Here is a 9,698-nt window from a genome sequence, read left to right on the forward strand (position 1 = left end):
ACCCTCACATCTCACAGACACACACTGGTGCACGCAAACACACACACACACACACACTGGTGCACACACATACACACACACACACAGAGAGAGAGAGAGAGAGAGAGAGAGAGAGAGAGAGAGAGCGAGACACACACATATAGTCATACATGCATGCAGACACACACACACTCTCTCTGCCTGTGTGTACAAAGCAGATTTTGACATAGGATACAGTATCATTGGCCAGTTCTGAGTTTGTATAATTTGTGCTGTTCTCTTTCCTACACTGACTGAGTGGCTGCTTTCTGAAGGGCACAATGGAGTACAGCTAAAAGTTGGTGAGAAAGAAAACACTACTTTCAAGTCGATATGTAGAGAAGTGTCAGACCTGTTGAGGAAAACAAAGTTCCCTCTGTTGCTGTGAGTTTGTTCTGTGGATGGATAATCTCAGCAATATGTCTAGGACTGCTATTCCAATTAAGAAAGCCAGTGCATTGAGTATTCTATCATCTCTTTACAGACAACTGTGCCATGATGCAATGGTCTGGGACTCCGAACGCAAATTAGAATTCACTTTTAATCCTAAACAGAAGAGGTGAAGACGGCAATTTAATTTGCCCCTCTCTTTTTTTCTAGGAATTCTTTCTATTTTCCCCAACAGTCCCAGGTGCCAGAGCAACTTTGAAAAAGTAAGATATCAATAGTTTATTGGCATGGAGTATAAATTTAACAAGTGCACGTTTCATAGACACTTGGTGAAAATGATTTTTATTAAGGATTTAAGTCTTTTTATCCACTCTGGAGATTAGTGAAACATAATGAATTTTTGAATAAAATGGAAAAGGCATTAATGAAAACTTCCCTAAGATAACTTCTAAAATAGATAAAAGGTCCTTTAGGAATTATGACATTATTATGTGACAAGGTTTGGAAGGAGAGCACACTGTTTCCTGATTTAAGCCATTTTGAGGAAATAACTGTTCACAGTTCCTCACCTCAGTTACGGCAATGCTACAAAACCACATTGGATAGTAAATAGCAATTAAACATTTCACGGAAATATTCATATAATCATAATGTACAACATTTAGCCGCACAACCGCTAAAAATCTATACGTAACTACATCAAATACAATTCCATTTATCAAAAGGAGATCCGTTAATTGAATAATGGCACATTGCTTCCTCAAAAGCCCGTAGCAATGTGATCGCTTAACAAACAAACTGATTTAAGGTTATCGTTATCAGTTGTACATGGCTATCTGAAACAGAAATCAACAGGCTAATTAATTAGCTATGTTTGGACAGATGAGAAGATTATTGGTGGAATGTCTATATGGCTATGTTAGCAGTTATTCTTAATACAGAATTGTCTTGTAAAGGACAGACGAATATCATCTTAAAAATACTCTGCTCTCCTAGCTGAGCAGTTTATTAACAATTCTTAGCTAGGTCCACGTTACCATTCAAATACACACTGTCATCAAAATACCTCTTAGACCCACTCAAACAATAACACACTCTATCTCTCTGTTCAGTCTGCTTTTGTGTTAGAACCAGCCTCCCTCCACACTCCTTGGCATGGGAGACTGTAAAGGCAGAAGGCACCTGAAGACTTTCTGACCGGGGCCCTGGAACCCGATCAGCTGACCCGTTCCAAATCCACCCCTGATCCGTGCATGGAAATAGCCCAGGAGCCAGTGGGGTGTGGGCCTGGTGGGTGCGGGGTGGGCACGGGTGCAGGCCGCGGGTAGGCCTTGGCGCAGGGCGTGGGCAGGCCTGGGTGAACACGTCAGGTTGATTTATGTGACGCCTGGCCCTGCCTGACCCCTGTTTGTGGCCAAGCTGGCTCTAGCTGAGTCTCAAATGACACCCTATTCACTTTAAAGTGCACTACTTTTGACCCGAGCCCTATGGGCCCTGGTCAAAAGAAGTGCACTATAAAGGGGAAAGGGTGCCATTTGGGACACAGCCTCTGTCTGGCTGGCCCTGGCATGTTTCTCCTGGCTGGGATTGGGCTGGCTCTCCATGTCTCCTCTGGCTTGTGTCCACCTGTTCTCTCAGAGTCCACCACACTCGGCCAAACGCTAGAGGAGGAGAGGATGGAGAGAGAGGAGGAGGAGAGGATGGAGAGAGAGGAGGAGAGGACGGGGTTAGGTGGGGGATGCCAACGGCTCTAGGTCATTGATCACTATTCAGTTGTAACTAAAGCTAAAAAAAAGAGATGTTGGAGTAGAGGGAAGGAATTGGGGTTGACCCATGATGGCTTGCCCAGACTAGCCTGTCCAGCTGGCTGCTGTATGACCAGAGGTCTAAACTAAACAATAGAGTGACTGACTGGATAACTCTCCTATCAGGCCTAAGGTATTGTGGAATGTGTGGTGAGGAAGGTATTCTGTGTTACAACTGGTGAACTGTGACCTGGGCTTAAGGGCAGACCTGCAAAGCATCAAATGTAGTACTGTGGAGTGTGGACACAAATTTCTGGGAATAGATTGAGACATGCTTTGCATGGCTTGTTGTTGTAAGTGGATGTTTTGTTTTTCAGAAAAAGTTCAGTCAGCTTGAACTGATTTCAGCAGTTCATACACCAGATGAAATGTACACTTCTCTCTCTCTCTCTTTTGTTGTCCTGGGAAGTTTATCCAATTGAGACAGGATGGGTAGAAGGAGTCAATGATTAAACTATCTCCCATACCCCTCTCTTCCTTCTCACCCTCTCTTCCCTCTCGTCCCTCTCGTTCCGTGGCCCTACCTGCTCAGCGGGGGTTCCAATTAGATTGTCTGGGAGTTCCAGAGGCTCGCCCATGTGGAAAGAGATGAAATGGAGGGAATCACTGGCCATCGATACCCAATTATAAGACTATAGGGCACCAGTAACTTTCAGTGATCCCTTGCACTGGGCTACTGAGTGACTGGGCCCATCCATTCTCTGCACTCTATTGTTATTTGGTCAATTGTTTTAGGGACAATAGTTGGGTGATAGACCACAAACACATGATGAGAATCATGCTGAGAATCAATATCACTGAGGAGTCCGACTTCATATTTGAGCGTTGCTAAAACTGTGCATTTACATGGTAATCACATAGCAAATACATTTTACCTTCAATGAAAACACATTTAGACATTTATATTTTTACATTTTAGTCATTTAGAAGACGCTCTTATCCAGAGCGACTTACAGTAGTGAATGCATACATTTCATACATTTTTTTCCATACTGGTCCCCCGTGGGAATCGAACCCACAACCCTGGTGTTGCAAACACCATGCTCTACCAACTGAGCCACACGGGACCAGCGGCTTTCCGATTTTATGATTTCACATGGAAGGATTTTTGTAAGTAAACAAACAGGAAGAGGGACCGATAAAGATGCTGTTAGCGGGACTTTATATGGCTTGCTCCATTATTTACATTTCTCACGTACTCAGCAGATGTTTAGCTTGAACGACGGTTATGAAGATCAGACCATCCATTTTACTTTTTTCCCCATATTACTCTGGAGAGAATGGGTGAGGGTCAGTATTTCCATATCTCCAAGGTAGCCACCCTAACATGTACATATCACTAATCCCCGCGTATGCATTATTAAATATTACACACACATCAGTTTCACAACGCATTACTTTCGTGTTTTCAGTAGGAGACATGGTTAATTAGGTAGGGGTGACACGTATGGCTGCAGGCTTTCATCTGAAGAATTATCTCAGGAGTTGAGACAGACAGCCAGGTCCTCTGACTGGGCCCTGAACCAAGCACCTTCTACAATCTTTCAACCTCCTCCCTTCTCCTACCTCCCTTTCTCCCCACGATCACTCATATTACACAGACTCCCAAGTCATCCTGATACAGGTCACACGCTGATGACTTTCTACCAAGGACCCGAGGTGTCCTGTAATATGCCTGAGAGTGACGCGTGGCGCGGGCCTCCCTTGACACTCTGTTCATTTGCACATCAATAAGGAGAGGAGGAAGGCTTTGACCCAATTAGAGGAGAGGAGAAAGGGATGAAACAGCTTCCTGGTTTACTCCTGATCATCCTCACATGGGAGGGGAGGGACGGCACTCTGTGCCGCGCCACGGCAACCGTCCGTCTGCTCCCGCCTCCCGCGTCATCCGCCAGTGAGTGACCGGAGGTCACGGGATGAAAGGAATGTAGTGCTTAGCCAATCAGAAGGCTAAGGACAGGCTGTGTGGAGTGGTGGAGGAGAAGTGGCCCAGAGGCAGAGAGCTGTGTGGTGCCACTGCCAGAGAGCCTGACCTGGTCTGACCCAACGCGAGCCGACTTCATCTTGAGAGACTCCCTGTCCTTCACCTAAACAGAGCAGTGGAGGGGAGAGCTAGAGGAAGAAAGGGATGAAAATGGAGAGAGAGCGATAGAGAGGGAGAGAAAAAGAAAGAAAGAGGGGGAAGAGAAAGAAAAAGATGGGGGCAGCGAAAGAGAGAGGGAGCGAGTGAGAAAGAGAGCGACAGAGAAAGAAAGAGACTTCTCCAGACTCCATGCCTTGTTAGATCTATCATTCCTTAATTAATAGTGTTTTTCCGAAGACGTCTGAACTGTGTCATATCCGTTATTGGAAAACCCAACGCGGTTAATGAATCATTTTCATTTTTGATCCATTATATCATGCTAGTTGATCTCCTCTTTTCCGCGCCGCTGAGTGATAGCGTCGTTTTCTGCCCCTCGATCAAATTTAATTTGGCCTTCTATTATATTACAGTGTTGCGACTGAAGTGTCAATTTTTGTCAGGCAATTAGGAGCTCTAACCTGTGAAGCTGAGTTTGATAGGCATCGTAATTGGATTGTTTCAGCAATAGCTTGAAACGATTTTAGCTTTTTTTTCTCCCTTCTTCCCTCCCTTTACTCTCCCTTCAAGTCCTCATCTCTTGTTGGCTTCTGATAGTAACTGTCTATATGTGTAACTTCCGAACAAACAAAAGATTTGAGGGATAGAGGGAGAGAGGAATAGAGGGAGTGAGTGGGCTTGCTGGGAGTGCTTGCCTATGCAGAAACTCTTAGCCTTTGCTGCTTTATACATTTGCATGGATTTTGAAATGTGCCCATGCGCCGGACTTTTCCGCTACTGTGGCAGATATTTGTCTATTGGTCTTGACCTCCTACTGAAGAGGAAATGTCTGTGTTCAAAAAGTCCTCACCTTTCTGGATGGCAGATTAGTCTGGCTAGATTGAGAACAGAATCATCTATGATGTATTCATTCATTAATCAGGTCAGGGCAACCTTCTTTTCATATTTATAGTTTTGTATTTTGTAATTTTTTTATGAGATAGGGGTGGACACTTGTAGAATAAATAGTTATGATGAACTTAAAAACAGACAAATAAAGTTGATTGAATAAATCACCGCTCCCTGTTTTTTTCCTCAGGTATAAAGAGCAGAAGAGAGAAACTCTGAAGATGTGGTGGCCAGTATTTGGCTCTACTGTAGCAATGCTCTCTCTCTCTCTGCAGATGCCTGTGATTGCAGCTAGCGCTGTAGCTAGCCCAGCCCTCACAGCGGGAGCATTAGATTAAAAATGACAAAGGCTTCGAGATGCACTCTTTCTGCAGGAGATGCAGGTGTCTTTGTTACAATGCACTCGGGTTAGCAAAGGGGCTCCTTCACTAGTAATTACCTGCAGTTCTTTACCACCCACATTAAATGAGTTTTTCTGCAGGAGTCCCCAACAAACCGATAATCCCACTAGCACAGTAGGAGAGCTCAAATTATACATTTGCTCGAATGAATTCCAGGTTGGAATGGGGAGAATGGAGGGGGGAGGGGGTGTTCTGATTACAATCATCTCTACGTTTTGCTCGAATGCAATTGATGTAACTTATTTAGTTTGTTTCCCCCCAGAAACTCAGGACAATGCTGAGCTAAGGAAATGGTACATATTCTTGTATGTATACCCAACCCTATGGAACTATTTCCTTTCATGCCCTATTGTGTGTTTTTAAATCCTCAGACAGACACATGCCAATCAGAACCCATTGGCTGTGTGGCACCTTGTGACAGAAGCACCGGGAGAGGAGTTTTAATAAGGAGTAGCATTTATTTGAGGGCACTCAAATGGAGTGTAGAGAGACTGGGGTAGAGGGGTGAGGGGTAGGGGGATAAAGGGTAGGGGGTAGTTTTTTTGGTGGGGGTAGCATGGCTGTTTGTACTGGGTCTGTCCTCTCTGAAGAGTAGGCCCATCGCCCCTGGCAACACCTGGGGTGACAATGGCCCTGTTTGTGCCCTGGGGAGCGATGTCATATCCCCCAGTGTTCTACCCTGCTCCCTCCCTCCCTGCGCCCTACGCCAGGTTGGGCTTTCAAACAGGATCCAGGCGAGGTGGGACCCACATAATGTAGAGACAAAAACACGCAGACACAGACAGACACAGACATGCACTCACACACACACACACACACCAACGATGACAAATGATTTTGTCATATGACCTTGTGCTGTTTGTTTGTATGCGGTCAGATTGTTTGTTTACGTGTATAAAACATTTCCGCCGCACAGTACATACTGTAACAAAATGTCAAGAACGAAACTCAAAACAAAGAACACAGAATTGTTTTAACTTATTGTTTCAATGAAGTTATTTTGAAAACAACAATTGTAGATACATGTAAAGGAGGTGAAAGTTACACATTTTAGCTGATATGTATGAAACCCACTTAAGTGCAGTAATACACTTGTATTTTTACAACATACTGTAGCTATATGTGTTTCTAGTCTTTATCTTGCAGTTAAACATGGTATAATGTTTGGCAGTAAAGTGTTTGAAATATAATCAACAACTAATAAATAACAGTTATTTTGGGTTTACTTTAACCCACCTGCACCAAAAGTTGTTCAAATCTTTTAATTTAGCACCACTGAAAAAACACTTTGTTTTCCTCCTATTTGTGTGTGTTTCTGAGTGTGTGTGTGCGCACCTTTTTCATACCAGTGGAGGGCAGAATTACATTTCATAAATTAGAGCTTCCAGACGTTGATTAGAATGCAGGAGGAGAGAAGACGGAAGGCGCCTCCGCTAAATGTTGTTGATCTCTTTCTGATATGACTGACTTTCCCTTCCTCTTCTTCTTCTTCCTCTTCTTCTTCTTCTTCTTCTTCCTCTTCTTCTTCTTCTTCTTCTTCCTCTTCTTCTTCTTCTTCTTCTTCTTCTTCTTCTTCTTCTTCTTCTTCTTCTTCTTCTTCTTCTTCTTCTCTCTTCTTCTTCTTCTTCTTCTTCTTCTTCTTCCTCTCTTCTTCTTCTTCTTCTTCTTCTTCTTCTTCTTGTTCTTCTTCCTCTTCTTCTTCTCTTGTTCTTCTTCCTCTTCTTCTTCTTCTTCTTCTTCTTCTTCCTCTTCTTCTTCCTCTTGTTCTTGTTCCTCTTCTTCCTCTTGTTCTTCTTCTTCCTCTTCTTCTTCTTGTTCTTCTTCCTCTTCTTCCTCTTGTTCTTCTTCCTCTTCTTCCTCTTCTTCTTCTTCTTCTTCTTCTTCTTCTTCTTCTTCCTCTTCTTCTTCTTCCTTTTCTTCCTCTTCTTCTTCTCGTTCTTCTTCCTCTTCTTCCTCTTCTTCTTCTTCCTCTTCTTGTTCTTCTTGTTTTTCTTCTTCTTCCTCTTCTTCTTCTTCCTCTTCTTCTTCTTCCTCTTCTTCTTCCTCTTGTTCTTGTTCCTCTTCTTCCTCTTGTTCTTCTTCTTCCTCTTCTTGTTCTTCTTCTTCTTCCTCTTGTTCTTCTTCCTCTTCTTCCTCTTCTTCTTCCTCTTCTTCTTCCTCTTCTTCTTCTTCTTCCTCTTCTTCTTCTTCTTCCTCTTCTTCTTCTTCTTCTTCCTCTTCTTCTTGTTGTTCTACTTCCTCTTCCTCTTCTTCTTCTTGAGGTTCAGTTCCTAGGATGTGCTGTTGATCAGGTACATGTGTTGGATGGAGGACTTCGGGGGGTGTTTGGTCCTGTAGATCCACGACTCAACACACCTCCACCTCCAAGGTGTGAGCGAAAATGAACGATTATTTGGCTACTATTTTACTTAACATTCAGTCTATATTTAACCTCAAATTTGCTATAGCCTATGCCTTTCAAGACAAAAAAAAGATTCTATTTTTTACATGTAGGCCCTACCTCCTGTTCTCCGAGGGAGAAGGTGGTGCTATAGTGAAGGCCTGTGAGGCTACAGTCCAGTGGTATCTAACCTACAGGGACCAGACAGCTCTGTAACAGTATTACTGTGCCCACTATCCCCCAACATCTCCCACCATCTACGACTCACATTAACCAAATTAGCTGACAACCAGGGAAAACCCGAAGGAAACACCTTCTCTCAAATTGTTTCTTACCCACATCTTCCCTTCTAGTCGATCTCTTCTAACCCCGGTCAGGTCGGCATGCTAAACGGCATTTTCGGTGTTCAATCTGCATCAGTGACATCATGCAACATGGCCCCGGTGCTGCTGCTCATTTCTTATTGGATAATCTGAAAGCAAATAACGGCAAAGAGCCAGTTGCATGGTAATAAATAGAATATGCCAATCAAATTAAGAATGTGTGTCAGTTTGGACAGTGCTGAGAGTGATCTGCCATAGGTGGAGACTGGGGGTAGCCGTAACTCATTTTATAGGTCATTGGTCTCATTTGTATGTAATATTCTCTCAGGTTTGAGTGCAGACAAGAGAGAGAAAAAGAACAACACACTTTGTCTGTGAATATGCAGTTGCAAGTGAAATGTAGAGTCAAGGGGAGGGGTGGCTTTCATATTTTTGTTTCAGCATGTGAAAATTAATAAATTGATGCATATTTTTTTAAATTGTAAGAAAGCAGTTTATTATATAGCATATTATAATCTGTGATTATCACAGGCAGGCGCTAAAATGTCTTCTCCTAGATTTCAATCATTTATAACAGGAAGTATTGAAACTTCATGACAGAACCTCCAAATATGGGCGTTTGACTATGATCGCTACAAGTGTCAATGCTATTGTCTCTACAACCAATATAATATTATAAAATATTGTAACTAGCCCAGAATAATTCATTTACAATATGTTATAATCAAATTACAATCATTGTTCAACAAAATAAAGAATTGATGGTTAAATAACTGAAAGAAACAACTACAAAAACAAACCCACTAAAACAAAGCCAATATCCCGAAATACACTCATTATCACAAAGAAATAACTCCGATTATCTGACAGCTGGATTTAATCAGAGTGAATCTATCATCCAATCGGTGTATGCCCTGAAACTAAGCCTTTAGCTCTTCATTGGATGATGAGGTGTGGAATAAGCCATTTCATGTATTTGCTGCAGGGGTGGAAAAATCACGACAGTTTCCCATCGCAATTAAGACATACTTCAACCATCTCCTCCATGTTCACTTTTATCTTCACTAGAGATCACACTATGCAATCAGTCTCTTAAGGGAGGAGAGAGCGAGAGACGGGGCTGTCCATTCCTGTACAGAGACTGACCCCGTGGTGGACATGGCAGCGCTGAAGATCAAAAGCCACTCTTTAATGAGATACCGAAGGAGGATGAAGGAGGGAAATCATGCTGTGTCCCAAATGGTACCCCGTTCCACCTATTTCCTTTTATAAAATGGGTCAAATGTAGTGCACTATATAGGGAATAGGGTGCCATTTGAGATGGTGTGAATATTGACATGTTTTTATTTGATGTATTTTTTCTTAGTATCACAGTGCTGTAAGCAACGCTAAAGTAACACTGAAGTTCCCACT

General features: G+C 42.8%; 1 long non-coding RNA gene across 1 annotated transcript; it reads right to left on the reverse strand.

Annotated features, from left to right (window-relative positions):
• Positions 1-7,802: 7,802 nt before the first annotated feature.
• Positions 7,803-9,304, reverse strand: LOC115172114 (uncharacterized). The gene is made up of 2 exons (XR_003871377.1): positions 8,298-9,304; positions 7,803-7,943 (listed from the first exon to the last, which is right to left on the reverse strand). It is a non-coding gene; the product is annotated as an uncharacterized LOC115172114 (long non-coding RNA).
• Between the last annotated feature and the right edge of the window lie 394 nt (positions 9,305-9,698).

This window comes from Salmo trutta, chromosome 33 (genome assembly GCF_901001165.1).
Source record: "Salmo trutta chromosome 33, fSalTru1.1, whole genome shotgun sequence".
Taxonomy (NCBI): domain Eukaryota; kingdom Metazoa; phylum Chordata; class Actinopteri; order Salmoniformes; family Salmonidae; genus Salmo; species Salmo trutta.